Source organism: Malaclemys terrapin, chromosome 8, assembly GCF_027887155.1.
Source record: "Malaclemys terrapin pileata isolate rMalTer1 chromosome 8, rMalTer1.hap1, whole genome shotgun sequence".
In the NCBI taxonomy this organism is placed as follows: Eukaryota; Metazoa; Chordata; order Testudines; family Emydidae; genus Malaclemys; species Malaclemys terrapin.
Window position 1 is genome coordinate 11,144,930 of NC_071512.1, and position 19,532 is coordinate 11,164,461.

At 44.9% G+C, this 19,532-nt stretch overlaps 1 protein-coding gene across 2 annotated transcripts in view; it reads right to left on the reverse strand.

Moving 5' to 3' along the window:
* The window catches only part of SLC25A48 (solute carrier family 25 member 48), a 124,276-nt gene that overhangs the window by 86,243 nt on the left and 18,501 nt on the right, over positions 1-19,532 (reverse strand). The window contains exon 2 of one of the 2 annotated variants that reach the window (XR_008445980.1): positions 16,304-16,354. The gene's annotated coding sequence lies outside the window, so the exon portion shown is untranslated. Of the gene's footprint in view, positions 1-16,303; positions 16,774-19,532 lie in introns of those variants that run through there. The other variant, XR_008445983.1, reaches the window with a different exon arrangement.

Genomic DNA, 19,532 nt, shown 5'->3' on the forward strand with positions numbered 1-19,532 from the left:
TAGCCTTACACTGAGGCAAGGTGGGGTTAGTGGGTGGGGGTTCCCCTGGGAGGGGAGACCCAGCAAGTGTGGGTACTGCCAGGGGGCAGCACCCAGAGCAAGGGGCACTGGGGTCATGGGAAGGATATGGGAGCCAGTAGTGACAAGGTGGATCACTGGCCTGCAGAAGGTGCTCTGGGCTGGATTGAGCTGATTCCCTGGAGTAACCAGCAGGAGGTGCTGCAGGGGTGAGTCTGACCTCTTACATTAGTGGTGGAGAATGTGGGTAGCGTGGTCTGCACCTGACACAAGGGGCTAGAGAGAGGACAGTGGGACTATTGCCCAGACTTGGAAAGACACAGGGGATTATGGATCCCAGGTACACTGGGGTATATTATGGGGAGACCCCAGGTGTTGTCCCTGGGTGGGTCCTGGTGTCAGCATCCCCAAGGAAGGGGGCTGATGTCCTACAGGGAATCCAGGAGGAATGATGGGAGCTGCAACAAGCCCTCCATCGACAGATGGCTCAGCTGGTGAGGGAGCAGCAGGCCCTAGTCCAACTCCTCTGGCAGGAGTGTTGGAGGAGCCACCGGCAGGACGGGAAGTGGAGCGCCAAGGCCAGGAGGCCTGTGAAGGGGCGCAGGACTTGCTATGCCTGCAAATGGGCGGGGCATCTGATATGAGACTGTCCCTATTGGGGCAGGGGGCCGCAACCCCAGCAGGGACGAGGGGAGATTCTGAGAACAGCTCGCCGGGTGAAGCAACCTAGGTGGTGGCTGACTTGTTGGGCCTGTGGGCGATTGGGCCATGTGTGGAGGATATGCCCAGGCCCAATACAAGAGGTCCACGTTGGTCCTGGTAAGGGGACAGGACCCCAAAGGGACAATAAGTCCCGGGAAGCCTGCTGGGGCTGCCAGGAATTGGGCCGTCTAAAGAGGCATTGCCCCCTCAGAGGGACTGAGGGTCGACAAGAGGAGGTGCCTGTAGGCCTGGTGGGACCAAATGTGGCAGAGGTGGTGAGTGGGATGGAGGGGACCCCACAAGAGACTAGGACCCAGCTGTCGCCACACCTGTTATGACTAGAGAGACCCAGATGGACTGGACTAGACCTGGAGCCAGTAGTGACAAGGTGAGTCCAACCTCTTACACACTGGTTGCAAGGAGAATCAGGCCTACAGATTATAGGAAGCTATTGAAATGAAATCCCTCCAGTATGGTAGCCTGTAAATGTATACTGCTCTTATAGCTCGGCTCTGGTTATGCACCTCCATAGGTGCTGGAACTACAGGTGCTGGGAGTGCAGTAGCTTATTGTTTGGTTGAATGACTCTCAGTACCCCTATTATTTTAAAATAGCAGCTATTTTAAAAATGGATTTTAGGGGAACTGTCACAGAATCCTCCTAAAATGTATTAAGAATCCAGGAAATGAAACCTACCATTATAATATGCTGTGGACTTTCCACTAAAACGTTAGGCAAACCTCTTTAGTCTAAGACCAAAATCTGCCTTTAAACATGTGTTCCTTTTAACTCCACGTGCCCAGTAGAAGAACCTGGCCCATAACAATGAATAGTAATTACAAAATTCAGAGTTATTAAGACATCTTCCAGTGGATGCAAAGGTTGGTCTTATTTAAATGTTAATGCAAAGCTAGAAGCATGCCAGAAATACACTGCTATACCCTGCAGTCCTTACTCAGACAAAGCTTCCATTGAACTCAGCAAGAGTTATTGCTTAATAAGAATCAAATAGAAACTTAGCATGGGCTTCCAGGTTAGTCACTTACACTTGAATTTAGCCCATGATGTAACATTAGGGGGATAAGAAGTGGGTGAAAGAGATAGGAACCAAACCAACTGCTCTTGAATAGCAACAAGTTTCCCTAGCAGCATGCAGCAGATGGAGTCCAAGCCTAAGAAATAGCGAGGGCCAGAAAAACTGGACAGACAACATGACTGGTGGTGGGTGTGGTTGTGGACTGTATAGAGAAATAGTAGGGTAGTTGCAAATTTTTGCAATTCATTTGCTGAGCTTCTGAGACAGAAAAAGGGTGAAGATAAACACAGACTCCAAGAGATGGGGCTGCATGAGAGCTACTTCCCCACACATACACCCACAGGAATTCAGAACACTGAATTTGAACTCATAGCATTCCCTTCCAAACGACCCCTTAGCGAAGAGCTGTTGGGTGAATGAGGACAGGGGCCTGGCCTGTGGCTGTAGCAGATCCTGAAAATCCACAGTCAATTCAGAGAATACGGCCCTCATCACAGGGGACTTTCCTCTCTGACCAGTTGCCAGCAATAAAAGGGGAGTATAATACACTTGATCCTGCTAATGGAAGGAGCACACTGAGTTATCCAGATGCTGCGGTGGGTTATTTTTCTTTGAAACCTTTCAGCAAAGCAATAAGAAGATGGGACGAAGCCATTTTGATCAACAGTGAGGCCTTTCCTCGTAGAGGGTCGTTTAGCCACAGCTCTTAGCAAAGGGCTGTGCAGAGCTGCTGTGCTCCAGCAGGTGTCCAGGAGCCATTCAGATAGGCAGAATGCCTCTCAAAGTTCCTCAGCCGTGCAGGGGACCTCAGTCTATGAGGAGGTCCTTCCAGGGAAAGAACATTGTGTTTCAACTTTAAAACTAGGCATGTTAGGCTGTGGCCAGAGCACTGCTGTGCTCTGAGGATCTCTGGTGGTGTAACAGCCCTCTGAGGCCCAGTGTAATTTCAAGTAGCCCTGAGGCTGTTGTAACTTATACTGGGGACCCAATCAGCCTCCCGGGCCCTGGTGAGTGGGAGAGTGTCCAGCCTCTGGCTTTCTCCCAAGGTTCTGTGCCATGCTCAACTCAGGCAGGTCTTGAGTTTGTAGGCAAGCAGAGCAGACGTGTGATCTGAACAGCAGCTCACAACCAGCCTGGAGGATATTGGATTCCATTATACTGGAAGTGGGAAGTTGGCTAGGACACCAGGGTTATTTATGAGTCCTTTCAAGAGCTGCCATGGGATCTTTAACTTCCAAACGTGGCAGCAATCAGTGAAGAACAAAAGGAACCTCAATGGAAGATTTCTTCTAAGGATGTCATCTCCTAGGAGTCAAGTATCAGAGGGGTAGCTGTGTTAGTCTGAATCTGTAAAAAGCAACAGAGGGTCCTGTGGCACCTTTAAGACTATCTCCTAGGAGGGCACTAACCCCTAAAACAGGGAATGTGCAAAACTCCTTATCTGAGAAACAAATCCACAGACTCCTGGCTAGGAAGGGAAGAGGGTGTTATCAAGTGAGTCATAGCAACACCTTTAAAAGAAAGGATAAAGTTCAGAAGAAATATCAGAAAACTAACTTTTTAGAAACTTTGAAACACTGTGAAAACATTTCATTACTCTACGTCAGATAATAACATTCTCTTTGGTTCATAAACCAAAAAATATAAAAACAAGGAAGGAAGTGTGGGAACTTAACAAAAACGAACTCAGTTGTGCCTTATAAGGAGATTTTTCAAAGCCATGTATTGTGATACTTTAAAAAAATAGATTATTCCATGTAAATCATTCAGATTATAGAAAGTGACTAGGATTCCCTATGATTTCTGATTAACAAATAATCTATTTCCCTTTTTGTCCCTTCCTAAGTCACAGCTTATTTTTCACATTAAAATATCAACTTGCTCATATTTAATTGTCAGATGTAATTTGATGGAACAACTCCTTGAAGAATAAGTTAAAAAGAAATACTCAAATGCCTGAGCAACAGAGAAATACAGAAGAACACATTAGAAGCTCTCAAATAATATTTGATCTCTTTACTGAAATTCCAGAGCATTAATATACAAACATGATTTTGAGTAGAATGTGATATTATTCCTCCTGATTATCATACTGGATGCTGCCTTGAAGTAGAATGTATTTTATTTTAATGGGATTTCTCAGCTGCATGAGTAAGATATTTAGACTGCTAATGAAGTGTTCAGGGCTGGAAAAAAACTGCTGCATTGAAATTCATTGCCATGAAGATTTTGCTGTCAAGTCTGCTTATGCATATGTCTTAGTTTAATGTCACAAAATGACAGAGCTAATAGAAGTGGCAAGCAAACTAGAAAAATCATAACAGCTGAACGAGGTTTTTTTCTTCTCCTTTTATCACTGCAATTCAGCGAGCATTTTCAGCTCTTACTTGTGTCCTGTGTCTCTGGAAGGTGCACTCCTTTATAGAAGTGGTTTGTGAACTCTAATAAATATCATCCGTATGGAAAAATGCCCAAACAATTTACCAAAGTTTTCTCCATTGAATTTGACTTGTGTGGATTGCAAGGCACGGTTTGAGGTTTCCGGCAGATAATGTTTTAAAATAGAAATGTGACAGTGAATTGTACAGGAAAATAAGAAATAGCTGAACGAGGAGTAGGAAGATTGTTAAGGAGAAGGTATTGAAATCTAGAGACTGTATGGGGGCTGTGAGTCTAATTAAACTCTCTGCCCAGTTTCTCCCATGGGGAAGCATCTGAGGTACATCCCATGACCTCCCCCAGCACAAAGGTTGGCATTGTATCCTTCCCTTTTGCAGGCCTGACAAGGGGGAAGAGGGGAATCCTGACTCCTCCTACATCCCTGCATAGCCACATAAGGGCAAGGCACAATCTAACCCTAAATACATATACACTGCACCATACAATGGGGACCATTTTGTGCTAGCTTTTGAAATGTGTGTTTTTTCTGTACCTGCACACAGGCCTGGGCTTCCCTTTCGATAGAAGAACTACTATATTTGTTTTTAAAGTAAATTAGCATTGAAAAACCATAATTAAATTTACAGGAGGGAGGCAGTGGAGTTTGCGAGGTCAATTTGTGAACCCAGAAGATAGTTGAAGGGATTCCCCATAAATTCTAATTATATGAGGTACACTGAATGTTCTGTCTGGGTGTTTTAAAAGCCAATCTAGCTGGGTTACTTTAGGTCCTAGTTGCCAGTGCACTTTGTGGCATCATCCTGATTATTGCAAGTGGGTTGTAAAATCCATTGAAATTTGCCTGAGGTTCAAGAGGTGAAATCACTAATAAAGAGCTAACTATTTCTATATGATAGAGGATGCTGTCAGCAAGTTAATTTACAGCGCGTCATGTGAGGTGCAGAGTATCAGTCAGACGCTCCGTGATGAGCATGGAATAAATGACCAACCTACAATACCTATCTGGACAGAGAGAATACCAGTCATTGTTTGTCTCTGCTCACTTAGGCTAGATTCACAGAGGGACTTAGGATATGTCTACATTGCAATTCAAAACCCCATGCCAGCTAATTCAGGCTCCCCGGGCTAAGGAGGTGTTTAATTGCAGTGTAGATGTTTGGGTTGGAGCCCAGGATCTAGGCCCTATGAGGTGGGAGGGACTCAGATCTCAGGCTGCAGCCCAAGCCTGAACATCTATACTGCAGTTAAACAGCCCTGCAGGCCAAGCCCCACGTTACCTCGAACTGGGGTTTCTAATTGCAGTGTACAATACCATAGGAGCTTACTGCCACTTTATAATCCTGAGTCCAACATTTAGGTGCATTCACAAAACCCCAGCTCAGCGTCCGCCTAACCCTACCCTGCAGGCATCTAAAAACTCCCTCAACACCTACGCTTTCACCATAAGCATCCCCTAGGCATCTGCACATGACCACAGATGCCTCAGTCCTGACCTGCCCAGCAGCTTGGCACCTCTATCATGACGAAGCTCCAGCAGGCTCCTCAAATGAAGCATTGCCCCGCCTATCTTGCCTGCATGCTCTGAGCAAGAAACGGCTTCCATACGGACTCTAAGAGAGGGTTCCTGACCGTATCCCAAGTAGAGATAGGAACCTCCCTTCATCCCAGACTTAGGCACCCAACTCCCTTTAAGAGGTGGGTTTAGGGCCCACCCCCTCCTTGGCATCTCCCCTTGGCTAACTTAGGCAGCTCCCCCCTCAGCGTGCTGGCTTTTCTGAATCCAGTTCTTAGGCTCCAATCTCTCCTCAGGCATGGTATGAGGAGTCTCAAGGTCAACTCAGGGTTTGTGGATTCCACTGGGTGGCTAGGCACCTAAACGGTACGTATTGCAACATTGAGTGTTGCAACCCCTAAGTCCCTTTGTGATTCTAGTGCTTAGCATCTGGTCCTGCGTCCACTGAAGTCATGTTAAGTTTTGCTATTCTGTTCAGTGGGAGCAGGACCTGGCCTTTAATATGGACTTTGACCTTGAAAAAGAAATGAAGGAGGACTGCTGCTTATGTACATTTGTCATTAATCAGTGACTTAATCCGCTTAAGCTAATGAAAATACAGCTACATATTTTAAATTGTAGATCATGGAAAAGACACTGCCATTGTAACAGGTTTCAGAGTAGCAGCCGTGTTAGTCTGTAGCCGCAAAAAGAACAGGAGTACTTGTGGCACCTTAGAGACTAACAAATTTATTTGAGCATAAGCTTTCGTGGGCTTGATGAAGTGGGCTGTAGCCCACGAAAGCTTATGCTCAAATAAATTTGTTAGTCTCTAAGGTGCCACAAGTACTCCTGTTCTTTTTGCCATTGTAACGTTGATGGCAGAGTCTCAGGGCTGGTCGATGCAGTGCCGTTGTAGTGTTTCTCGTGTGGTCATACCCTCAGGAGACACTGTCAGGTGATGAGCACCTAGTGGGAGGCAGTGAGTGCAAAGTGTTATTATTAGCTGTCATTATAATTCAGTGTTTCTTCACTCTCTAGAATGAATGTTCCAAATATTATTGGTGTTATTGACATGATTCTAACACAGGGACCCCATCCTCAAGCCTGTGTGAAATCTAACTGGGGTCAGAAGGATTATTACCATTAGTGAGGCTTTGTGGGTTGAGGCCCAAATGCGGGACAGTAAGGCTGACAAACTGTCAGTAAGTGTATTAAACTCTAAGAATTGCAAATACCTCTCCAGACAGATGAGCCATACAACAATTTGTAACCAGTTTTCATTTGTATTTGCTATGGACCAGCAGCAGTTGACTGTATGAAGGTCTTAAAAGTGAATCCTGTCCTAAGTGGAAGCCCCACCCAATGTTTGTATAATACACAGTGCCTGAAAATGTCTTTTGAAGGGCCATTTAGAGCTTTCATCTGATTGTTTCCTAATGTCCCTGTGTAGGCTAGTAACATACAAGCCATTGTACTGATTTTGCAATGTTAACATCAGGTCAGTATAAACTTTTTTTTTTAAATGGCAAATATCTGTGCCTTCCTGAGTTACTCTCCAGCATCCCTGGCAAATTGTATGACAGAGAACATCAAACCGCAGGGACTTTCATTTCATTTTGGGTACAACCCATAAAAGATTATTCTGCATGAAAGATGAAGACTAGTTCTCTGTTGTGTATGCCACCCACCTGCATCGAAGGGTGGGGGAACTTCATGGGGCCAGCAGTGAAAGGGGCACAGTGCCACCAGCGAGGGAGGGAGACATTCACCAAGGGACCATAGGTGGCTCCTCCCCCTGGTAGGCTCTGGCACCCATTGGACAGATAGGGGAAAGGAGTGATGCTTGGCCACCATTCCCTAGCTCCCAGGATTTAGCCTAGCGCAGGGGTCATGTGATGCCTCTTTCAGCTCAGTTCCAGCAACCCACCCTACCCACCCGAACTAGGAATGGGAACCTGGCCTCACAGAGGCTGTGGGTCTAGCTGATCAACTATTTAGAGGGTCAAGAAGGAATGTTTTCTCCCATTGGCCAATTGGCAGAGGACCAGGGAGATTTTTGCTTTCCTCACAGCACCTTCAAGCCACAATGGGTTAAGGAGGAACGCGCTACCCAACTGTGTTTATTCATTGCAACTTGCAGCCTTGAGGTGACTGGTGGGAGGGGCACAAAGGGTCACGTGCCCTTGCCCAGGGTCAAGTGCCCCCGGTGGCCTGGGCAGGGGGAAGAAAGGGCTGGGCCAGAGCCAGAAGGGAAGAGGCAGGGCCAGAGCCCCGCCTCTTCCAGCCACGCTGCCTGAACCAGCATCCGTGAGTGGTCCAGGGCCTGGCTGCCAGGAAGAGCAGCAGAACATGCCAGCAGGAGCCAGCGCAGCGGGAGGACAGAGCCCCCACAGCCAGGTAATGTGGGAGGGGACAGGGAGAGCAGGCTGGGGGCAGGGCAGTCACATGGTGGGGGTCGTGTGGGAAGGTCAAGTGCCCACCATTTAGCTGGTGCCCCCCTTTGTGTCCCTCCCACGAGTCGCCTTGGGCTCATGTGATAGGGTGAGAGCTTCTGGCCTTCGTAGGCCGAGTGCAAGTTGTAATTACCCGATCATTTTATTAGCTTTGTAAGAAATAACCAACAGAACTTCCACTCGAGAGACAGGGCTGTAAAAGTACATTTGGAACCATAAAACTCTTTGGAAGTGCAAACAAAAAGGCTCTAAACCCACACCACAGCCTTTTAGCACCATGCTGGCCATGCCAAGGTCCTTAAAGCTGCCCCAGGGAGTTGGCCAGAAGTGGAAGGCAGTTTGGCTGAGTGTATTGTCATCCGGCAATCCCTGACCAGTGTAATGGGCCTTTACAACCAAACAGAAACTGGAGCAGCCCTGAGGCTACTGTAAGCTATGCTGGGGACCAAACCCCAGCTGCTCCAAGGAATCAGGGGAGTACAAAGGTAACTGGCCTGATTAGAGCTTGTTTTAGCCCCATACATTTTCTTTAACATGCACAGTTTGAAAAGCATCGGATCTGGTGGTGGCAAGGGGCTGAGGAAGAGGGTGGATTATATATATTTTTAAATTGCTTCTGGACTTAGCAACTCAGATCTGCTCATGAGAGTATCTTTGACAAGGAGCCTAAGCAGGTGTTTCCATGAAGGAAAATGCTTAACTGCGGACCTGTTAAGGATTCTGCACCCTTCCCCAAATGTAATGAGTGCAAAATCCTGTGTGCATTGTCAAGCAAGAGTTAACATTTAGCTAACAGCAAAGGCAGAAACCGCAGATCAAGCAGGAAAGCTTTAGAGACCCAAGGACAATGGTTTCTGTTAATACGGGATAACTCAGATATTCAAATGTCCACACAGTAACTCGACTTATCGGTAAGAAAGGCCAATGCTGACCACCCCCAGGGCCCCGGATATCTGTAAGCACTCATCCCTACCTCCCGCACACACACCCCGTCTCTCCCCCCCCCAAAAGTAGTCAAGATACTTGATATAATCAGGATGGCTTCTCTGTGTATGTACTGTTCCTATTATTATCTTTGTTAAGAGTTCTCTCTTTACTTATAGCAATGTCTGTCTCTGTAAGTACAAATAAATGCAAATGAATTAATAAGAAAATGTATATAACTGGCCACTGTGACACCATATTTTTGAAGCTGTTTACCAGTCTTCCCGGTGCCGTGAATAAATCCTCCTTCAGTATTTGCCTGTGTGGTCTAATTCTTGGGGGAAAGAATCTTTTTGCCTAACAGCATGTATCTGGAGGAAACGCACAGCTAGCCTCTTCTCCCACTCTTGTGGTCCTGCACAGGGGCCCAAGCAGAATACCTACACTGACGAACCCGAGTATGGGTGCTAATAGCTAGTGTTTTCCTAATTGGCCAGTTCTTGAGACAATGGTCTGAGCCCCGGACCCTGCACAGCAGATGGATAACTGCACCTAGAAATAGAGGACTCACAATATTTGGGATCAGTCATGTGGCTTATTTTTCAAGGGGAGGAGGCGCAAACCCCATCCTCCTGAAGAGACAAACTCTGTGATTGGCTTCTCGTGCAGTTCAGAACGTCAGAATTTGGCCTTGTGAATATGCATCATTTTTCTATTGACCTTTCATCACACTTTGACCAGGCTTCTGAAATCATCCTTACATCTTTAAAAGCTGGGGGCCTCCTTTGATGCTTCTGCGACACACTGAATGCCGGCAGTCAGAGCCACGTGGAGCATTGTGCACTGAGCTCACTGATGGCTGTGTTGATGCAAATGCACACAACTAATGTTGATTAAGAACACAATGCAGAATCTACTTGAAGTGCTTTTTTGGTTTGAAAAGCTTCAAGCGTCTCATTATTATCATCAGGTTTCTTATGCACAGAAACTGGAGTTTCCATAAAATACTGCTGAAAGGCACAAAGCAACGTCAAAGAACATTATTGCTTAACACAAATGTAGGGATAAACAAGCAAAACAAATTTGGGGACACTCGACTAAACATTCTGGGGCATGTCATGTTATGTTGGATCTTTAATTCATCAAATCTATATTCAGCTGTAGCATACCCAAGTTGTAAGAGGACAAGGCAGTGGATTTAAGAGAGACCTTGCAGATTCAAATGCAACGATAACTCATGGTGCTCTAATGATTGATTATAGCACGGATTGCATGAAAACCCCTACAGACTTTTTAATCACAGTGACCCTTACTGTGAAAAGAAGTTGGTAAATAGTCTTGCCTGCACCCAGTTTCTGCTCAGCATATCTGAGAAAGGAGGGGGCTGTCTCGGTGCCAGTTGTGGTTCCCTGAAAATGTGGATAGAGCCAGAAAAAAACTTAGAATAACTTAGGGGCTGCTCTAAATTTATCAGCTGGTAATGGCTCTGAAGGAACTGTCCACCAGCTGAGCACTGCCAGAATGTCATGAGTTCTGGCCCCATATCCTTCTTCCCCTAAACACCTCCTACCCTGGGGTGAGGCAGAGGGATTACATAAGAATTGGCTGGAACATGAATATAAGGGGCCAGACTTACCCAAGCTGGTGCAGAGAAATGTGTATTGTACTTCCCAATGCCAGCCTGGCCTCCTGAGCCCTATGAACTAATGTTACTGCAGCTGCCCCTTCTGGGTTTTCTGCTGGGAGCTATTGTTTTAGTTTGCAGCTGGAAGAGGGCTGCTACGAGGATGTGCTGGCTTAGCACTTTCCCAGGCCATCCCCTTTCTTCTTGGTGGTACTGCCACTTCTTTGGCTGCTCTGGTTCACTGAGACACAATGGCAGGAGCTCACCCGGGCAATGCATCCAAAGGAGCCCTCGGCCCGCGCCACTTCCAGCAGCTCCCATTGGCCTGGATCAGAGAACCGCGGCCAGTGAGAGCTGCAATCAGCCGGACCTGTGGACGCAGCAGGTAAACAAACCAGCCCGGCCCGCCAGGGGCTTTCCCTACACAAGCAGCGTCCCAAGTTTGGGAAACACTGGGCTAGAGCATCTTCATTAAAGTGCTACAGCAGGGCAGCTGCACCGATGCAGCGTTTTAAGTGTAGACGTGCCCTTAGTGTCATTTGTTTATTTACACTATATACAGCCTTCCTTCAACAGCAGTGGTCGCAAACAGCATATAGACAATTCCTGCTTTCAGGGACTGCAGTCCAAACACCAGTAGCCAAAACCCAGGAAGTAACTCTGCCCTGAGCATTGACTCTAGTCAGCAAAATAAAGGTAGAGAGAAAACCGTTCAGCCATCTGACACAGCTTCCCTCAAAGAGGAATGGTATCTTAAAAAGCAAACAACAATATAGCATTCAACTGCATGCATATTAATAAAGGGAACTTGTAAGACTTTGGATAACCATGTCGTCTGGTGACTCCTGCCATTATAATATAGGCAGTAATTCATACTATTATAGGCAGGACTGATAGCGCTACCTATAAAGTTGCCTGACATTTCCCATTATAAGACCCTGTTTTCAGTTGCTTATAACTTTGCCAAACTTTAATCTTTTGAGTTGAAATTTTCCATGCTGCATGTCTGCTTCACACTGAAATTATTCTGGAAAATTTCAGCCAAAACAGGTCAGCCATTTCCAAGAACAAGACTAGGGCAAACTATACTGTATGGTCCATGTTACAAAATTCTAGTTACCTTAACCAAAAAAAAAAAAAAAAAAAAATCTATCACTTCCATGCTTTGGAGCAGGGACCTAGCATTTAGCCGGGAGTTGTGTTAAGCATATGATTTTTGCTGTACCTGTGGAAATGAGCCCAAATTTGGGCAAGTTATAAGCCATTGAAAACTTCCAGTTAGCACATGCTCAACAGAGACTTCTTAGATTTTTAGCAGCTAAATTCCCCACAGATTCCATCCACACTGAGCATGCTCCAGCCGGAGCTGAGCAGGACTTTCCCTGCAATTGCAGCTCTGAGCTGCAGACTGGGCCAAGTCCAGGTCTGGGCCTCTGATTTGAGGGCAGGGAGCTGATCCTTTATGTGTTTTCAATGAAACCATTGTTGGGCCCAGGCTGTCAGCTTAAGCAGATAATTACTGCTTCCCACCCTGCCTGTGGCTTGCAAGAGACACTGGGGGCCAACTCTCAAGAAGCCCCCCAGAGGATCTCGTGTAGAACAAACACGCCTTGGACTGGCCTAAAATAGCCTCATGCAGACAGCTACGTGGCGCTCAGCGTTGGAGGATGAAGGGCTGAGCTTGCTGGGTAGAGCAAAACGGGCCAAACTGTGGCTTTTTACTGGGCCGCTTGTATTTGCTTTTATCAGGAGGGACAGGCGCATGTCTGATTTGCAAAACTGACCCACGGTTCACTGCAGCTGGAGTGGGAGCTGAGAGTCTGTATACTCGGTGGGCTGAATCATAGCAGTGCTCATGCTAGCTGTAGGCGGAGTCGGCGGGGGAGCCTGCCTGCCACTTGTGGACCCGCGGTAAGTACGTTTAAGTTCGAACTAAGATACTTCGACTTCACTGCTCCCCCAACTCCCTTCAGCTGCTGCTTTAAACTTACTTCACACCTGCTCTAGCAATCTGTGGGACAGACACGTCCCAGTGAAGCAAACAAAAGCACTGTGATAACAAGCCTCCAGGCTAAGGGCTGGTCCACACTAAGCCCCCAGTTCGAACTAAGATACGCAACTTCAGCTACGTGAATAACGTAGCTGAAGTCGAAGTATCTTAGTTCGAACTTAAAGGTATTTACCGCGGAGCAGGATTACGGGCGTCGACGGCGAGCACTTCCGGGATTGATTTATCGCGTCTAGACAAGACGCGATAAATCGATCCCAGAAGATCGATTGCTTGCCGCCGAACCAGCGGGTAAGTATAGACGTGGGGCACTGAAGAGGGCCAGAGCTGGGGCTTTGAAAACCACTGCCAAAGGAGATTGGCAGAGGATCATATTTCCTCTTAAAAACCAAGAGCAAGAATTAGGCAAGGGAATGGCCATAGGATACAGTAAGGCAGCAAAATTTCTAATCCCCTTTCTCCCCTCTCTATTAGTGGAGTTTGTGCCTGTGGCTAATGACCATCCGGGGGTCATGATTGATCCTGTGCCGGATTCTAACCTTTCATCACCAAACAGGCTGATTTTCTAATAAGGACAGAGAAAGGGAAGGCAGGAAAGGCTACGTTTAGCTCACAAAAAAACAGAGCTAGCAGCATTCATCAGCTGCTCGGTCTCCTTTAAGCTTTGTCAGCAACTGCTGCCTGGCTCTCTCTTCCCTGAAGAAAAAGTGGCGCCACAATCACAACCCCCCACCCCCACATCCTGTATTCTTGTCCTCATTTGACTGACAAAGCCCTGAATGGCTTAGGATCTGCCTCCCTGAGAGACTACCTCTCTCCCCCTAGATACTGGCACCATAGTTGCCATCCTGGGAGGTGCACAAGGTGGGAGATGCTCAGAGCTGCTAGCAGGGCATTGTCAGTGAGTGACCCTTGACTTTCAGACTCACCCCACCATACACACACAATCTGGTCCAAACTAGCCCAGATCTGCAAAGCCTATGTCCCCAGGTTCTAGGGAAAATGGTAAGGACTGGTGTGTGCCATGACAGGGCATTTCTTTGGTGACTGTTCTGGGTGGATTATTTCTTGCTATAAGAATCGATATGCAATTGTTGGCTCCAAGCCTTTCCAGGAATCAGAGTGTGTGTGTGTGTGTGTGTGGGGGGGGGGGTAATATGTGTGTCCTTCAACCTTTTCCTCACTCAGTTTAGAGCTGCCTCCATCCCATGCCCGACCAAGTCCTGCCACCTTCCCCGACACAGATCCCAGACCTGCTGAGCACCCTCTGCAGGGCTCAAGAGGCTGTGAATGTAGATGGGAGAGGAGAGAAACCCCCCTCACCCATGGAGCTCAGGGGCACATTCTGGCTCCATGTCTTTTCTCTGCCTTTTGAGGAATCTAGGTCAGCAGTTTTAAAACACAAGTCAGAAAACACCCTGCCAGAAGAGCATCGCCCCAAAGTCCTCCATGCTTCAGAAATGTCACAGACATTGTATGTATGCAGTATAGTTTTAGCCATGTCGGTCCCAGGATATGAGAGAGATAAGTGGGTCAGGTAATATTTTGTATTGGTCCAACTTCTGTTGGTGAGAGAGACCAGCTTTCAAGCCACACAGAGCTCTTCTCCAGGCATTGTATGACTTTTAGTACAGCTGTCAGTGTATTCTGGACTTCACACTGTGAGCAAGGTTATCACATGACCAGAGGTGGATTATGCTTTTGTGGGGCCCTGGGGCAAGACAGACAGAGAACAGCCCCATTTTGCAAAAAGGTTCAAAAGGATTTGTTTTCATTGTAATGTGGAATGAAAACAAAATTTGGAACCTCAAAAATTGTCATGACATGGAATTGTTGTCCTCCAGCCAGCTTGTTTTTTTTACTTTCTTTTACAGGTTAGAGCGTGATATATTGTATCAAACAAGAACAAGACCTAATGGAGCATAAGCATCACAGTGAGACTAACATGGACTAGAAAAGAGAACGCACATGAAATATGAAAAAACACATTGGCAGTTGGTGTCATAGGCCCTGTTTAAATAAAAAGTCTAATTCTGGTTTCACACTGGCTGGCAGAAGAGAGACTAACTGTATGTGTGTGCAAAACAGGTTACCTTTAAGAAATATTATGAAAACCTTGAATAGACCTAAGCAGATAACCCCTAGGAAGGTGTTTTGTCATTCTGTCAGCAGTAAAATTAGGACTCGAGGGAAACAGGGCCTGACCTGATGTATGCTTTCTGCATAAAATAAAATGATCAGCATACTTGTCTACTGGGAGATCATTTTCTCTTTCATGGAAGAAGGGGGATTATATAATTTATACACCTGTACGGTGGGATGAGGGACTAAAAAGATAAATGGTGGAAAGCTGCAAAGATAAGAATAAATAGATCTAAACCGGCTCAATTCGTTTCAATAATAAGGAGGATCACCACACTTTGAAAGGGACATGCTCATGGCTAGCAGGCTCAAAAGGAGGCCTATGATTGCTTCGGTTTGCAGGCATGCTCATGGAGAGATTGTGCATGTGTATATCGTACCTCCCTAAACGGGAGTGTTTCTCAGCCTGTGGGTCATGACCCTCAGCAGGGTCACAAAAGACAACTGGGGATGTGTGTCATGAGGGGTTGAAAATCTTAGTACAATCTAAGGCAAAGAAAATCTCACTCACCCACTCCCCACACACCCTTACCCTTTATGGGCAAGTATTCTCTATCAACCTCTACACACACACACACACACACAATATAGACCTTGCATTATCATTGATACATTTTTACTCTTAAAGTAAGAGAGATTTTTTTATTATTATTTTTTTTTACTTTGAAGAAGGGGTCATCAACCAAAAAAGGTTGAGAAACACAGCTATCAGATACTGACACACAGCCATTCGCCTCAGCACAGCAAGGTTCACCAAACTTCTTAATTTTTGCACCAAGTCAGCCCAGCGATACTTTTTTCAGCAGGCTGCATTTTTGTGGACTCAACCAGGAAAAATAAATACCATCATTTTTTATAGAGGGCTTTATGGCTGCCTTTTTCAGGTGTACCATAGCCACGGAAAACAAACATTACAATTATAATCCTTTCAGTCACAGTCTGTTTTTTTTCACAAGAAAATAAAACCACAAAGGAAACAAACAAAATAGGAGAGATGACAACCATTTATGGGCATGTAATAGGTATACATAGGATCTTTCCTCACCAGAGTTCATTTAAACGACATGAGGTCATGGATGTTAGTAGAAAGTAATTGTAAACAAACAAACAAAAAACTGATAAGATGTCAATATTGCCAACCCTGAGTTTTCAAAAATCCTAAATCAGACGCCAAGAAATCATGGCTGAGAAATCATGAGATCTTTTAAAAAAATTATACATTTTATTCTGGTATTTTTTAAATCTGCCTTTTCATTTTTGAAAATGATTGTAAACTTAATCGAGTGGTGATTGTGTGTTACAGGTCCCTCTCTGGGATTGATCCACAGAGAATATGAATTGTTACAGCCGACAGCAGGAAGTCTTGATTTGTTCGCTCAAACTACAGCCGCTCATGCTTTCAGCTCTGGACGTCGCCAGTTCAGTCCCGGTGTATTGGCCAAGACGGTGACTATCCTGCACATTTAGGTCACATTTTCAAGCATGTGGACTAGAAGCTTACCTTTTTAATAATGAAAGCTGAGCGTCTCACATAATCACAGGAGTCCAGGAGCTGGGGATTTAAGGAAAGCACAAAATAATGTAAGATTCACAAAAAAAATCACAAGAGTTAGAAGCACAAAGATTCCTAAACAGAATCTGGGTGTTTATAAGAGTTTTGGCCAAGTTAGATCTTAAAGATTGAGCTTTAAATTCTCATTATGTGTTCACTGACAAAAAAAGGTGACCAATATGGTCATCCTAATGGTTACGGTCAAAGGTAGGGCAAATAAAGCACAAAATGCGCCATGAATGTTCAGCCACATCTTAACAGGAAATGCTTCCTCTGTTTTTCCCTGCCTTTGTGTTTGCTTTCATGTGGTGGAATGATCCAAGGAACAGAACTTTAAGCTCTCACACACAAATACCCATGGAAAGCAATTTTTTAATTAGTTTCTATGGACTTTTGCACTGGAAATCTGATCATAATGGTTAATGCACTGAATAAGTTTGAATAAACAAATGAAAACATTTGACAAAATCATGTTCTGTTTGCAGATAAAGTTGTGTTGGCTACATGATCACTTTAAAGGGCATAATTTTAAAATGGCATGTGCCAGATAGAGGTGAGCAAATCAGGGGTAGTTTCAGGTTTACAAGCATTTAGTGTTTTGTTTGTTGGGGTTTCTTTGGGGGGTATTTGGGGGAGTGAAGGGGAAGGAGTTTGGTTTTGAAATACCAAATATAAATATGGACCATAGAAGGCTCTTTCTAGTTCAAGGGAGAAGGTAAATATTTCCAGCATTAGCCCATGTCATAAAGACAGGTCAGTCAGCTTTCAGTGTCATAATTACAAAACCAGGAAATGTTTGGCTCTGGGTCCCAAAGCTGGAAGTGTGTACGTGGAGTTCCGTCAAATGTCCATGTATATAATGCCATGAATATATTCCAGATAAGAACCTGGGTAGTTTCAGGCTATTCTCATCCTTGTGCCAGCTTATAACAATGAAAAAAATAGAGATTTTCATCTACCTACCTGATAGTAATGCAAAGTGTGTTAGCACTTCTCATCAGCAAGGGGCACAGGTAACTCATTGAAAGCACATTCACAGCCACCTAATAAGGATCGGAGAAAAGCAACCACGTACAGAAATTTCAAAATAACAAACTTCCAAATTACACAACAAAATAATAGCAGCAGCTTCTCAGTTGCATAAATGGAATCACGGCAGAGAACTGTAACCTTTAATTTTGTTCATATTAAATTGCAAGTATTAATGCGTGATTTGGAAGGTATTTGCCCTTTGGATAGTCATAGTTTTGCTCTGAGCTTCAAAAATATAAATTACAGTAATTTCAAGCCCAGGCTTAGATTTTACTTCAATGACGTAAATGAACTTCAAACTTTCAAACACTAGCTGTCCCTTACAGCAAGCGGTAGCAATTATATAAAACTCTTTTATTGCAAGGGGGTATTTTCTGCCCACTAAGTTTATGTGCCCCAGGTGAAGCAATATAAGCAAACTAGTTCTCCTGATTGTGTTAATAATGGAAACTGCATCTAGGACGTTTGCAGGATAAAAACTATAAACTTTTCTTTTTATTGGTAGTGTGTCAAACCTTTCCAATCTGAAACAGAAGGATAGCTGTAGAAGGAGGAAAGGAAGTTTTCTGAGAAGCCAGCATTCACAGCCTCTGTCAAATGCATGAGCACTGGCAACAGGGGTGCAGTCTTTAATGAGAAATGCTGGAAAAATAAGGCTAGAAATGAAGTTTCTTCAAGTGACTGCATTTTTGGTGAATATTCGATATGCAGAATCAAATTAATCTGTGGTGTAACAACTCCACTGAAGTCAACTGGAATTAAACTGATCTATAGTATGTATGCGAGTATGTCTTCCCAGTATTCTACTGCTGTACAGCAAATATCTGTATTATTTGCTAACAAAGCTTGTGTTGCATGGTTGAGCATTACTGAAGGATAACAGCCAGGAGTATTGTCAGCTAATGGAGTTATTCCTTTAACTCAAGCAATAGAGGCCAGTGCTGTGTATTTGAAGGCCCTGGTTTTAAACTCTGATGGTAGTTCAGGCAGGGGGTCAACTCATTATAGTTGCATATGATATAATTCCTTTGTTTTTCAATTTCCTGTCTCCCTGTCCCCTCCAAAGATAATGATGATGTTAAAGGAATTGTGCTAAGGTTCAAAGCCAAGCACAAAAAATTCAGGAAACACCAATATTAAGGTTGCCTGGAGGCTGCTCTAAATTTGCTGAATCAACCACTAATGAGGGATGGAAATGCTCAGAAAGCCACCTGTGTCCCTCCCACTCTGCTGGGCTGAGAGCAGCTCAGACACATCGGAGACTCTGACCCGTACTGTATAAATATATGGATTGCTTTTCATTAATTTCTGTACAATGATACTACCTAGAGCTGTCCAGAGGAGGACAATTCCATCTCATAGAAACTTCTGAGGTTTTGAAATTTTTCTCTTGTTCTCTATTCAGAACAGAGGTTTTCATCCCAGATCACTCTGAATTAAGTAGAACAGGGACTTGAACCTGTGGCTTACATGTCACAGGCTAGTGACCTAAGCATCAGCCTATAAAGTGAGAGAGTTGCTTTCTCTTTCTCTCTCACCTGCTCCCTTCCCTCCCCTTCCATTATACATGACCAGAGACCCCTGCACCCCAGAAAAGTGACTAAAACTTCATCAAGCCCAGGATGTTTCAACAAACCAGTTCTAGTAATATCCTATCAGAATTGGCATCCATACAAATGAAGGTATTCTGTCCCCTGCAGGTATATGTTTTTCCAGTAACAGCAGGAAACTGTCATATGGATTGATTTCAGAACACTGTCATCTAGAGAAGGTCCCATTCTAAACCCTAGGTCCAAACACTCCTGAGCTTGCGGGAGGTTTGGATTTGGATCTGCATCCAGATTTTGTGGCCTGGGTCTTTTTCTCCCATTAATGCTTACCTGTGTCTTTTGCCAAGCCAAGATTGGAGGTTATCTTTAATGGGAATTGTATTATGGGCCGAATCCTAGTCCCACTAAAACCAGGCTTCAGTTGGACCAGGATTTGCCCTGTATGCACTGCTACCACTTGATCTGAAAGCTCTCAAATACTATGGGAAAGGGTGAAGTGTAAATATTACAAAATGTTTACCCAGGTGCCAGGTGTATGACGCAGGTGTGGTGTATGAATGGATCCTGGAGCATAAAGGCAAAATGTGCTTTCATCA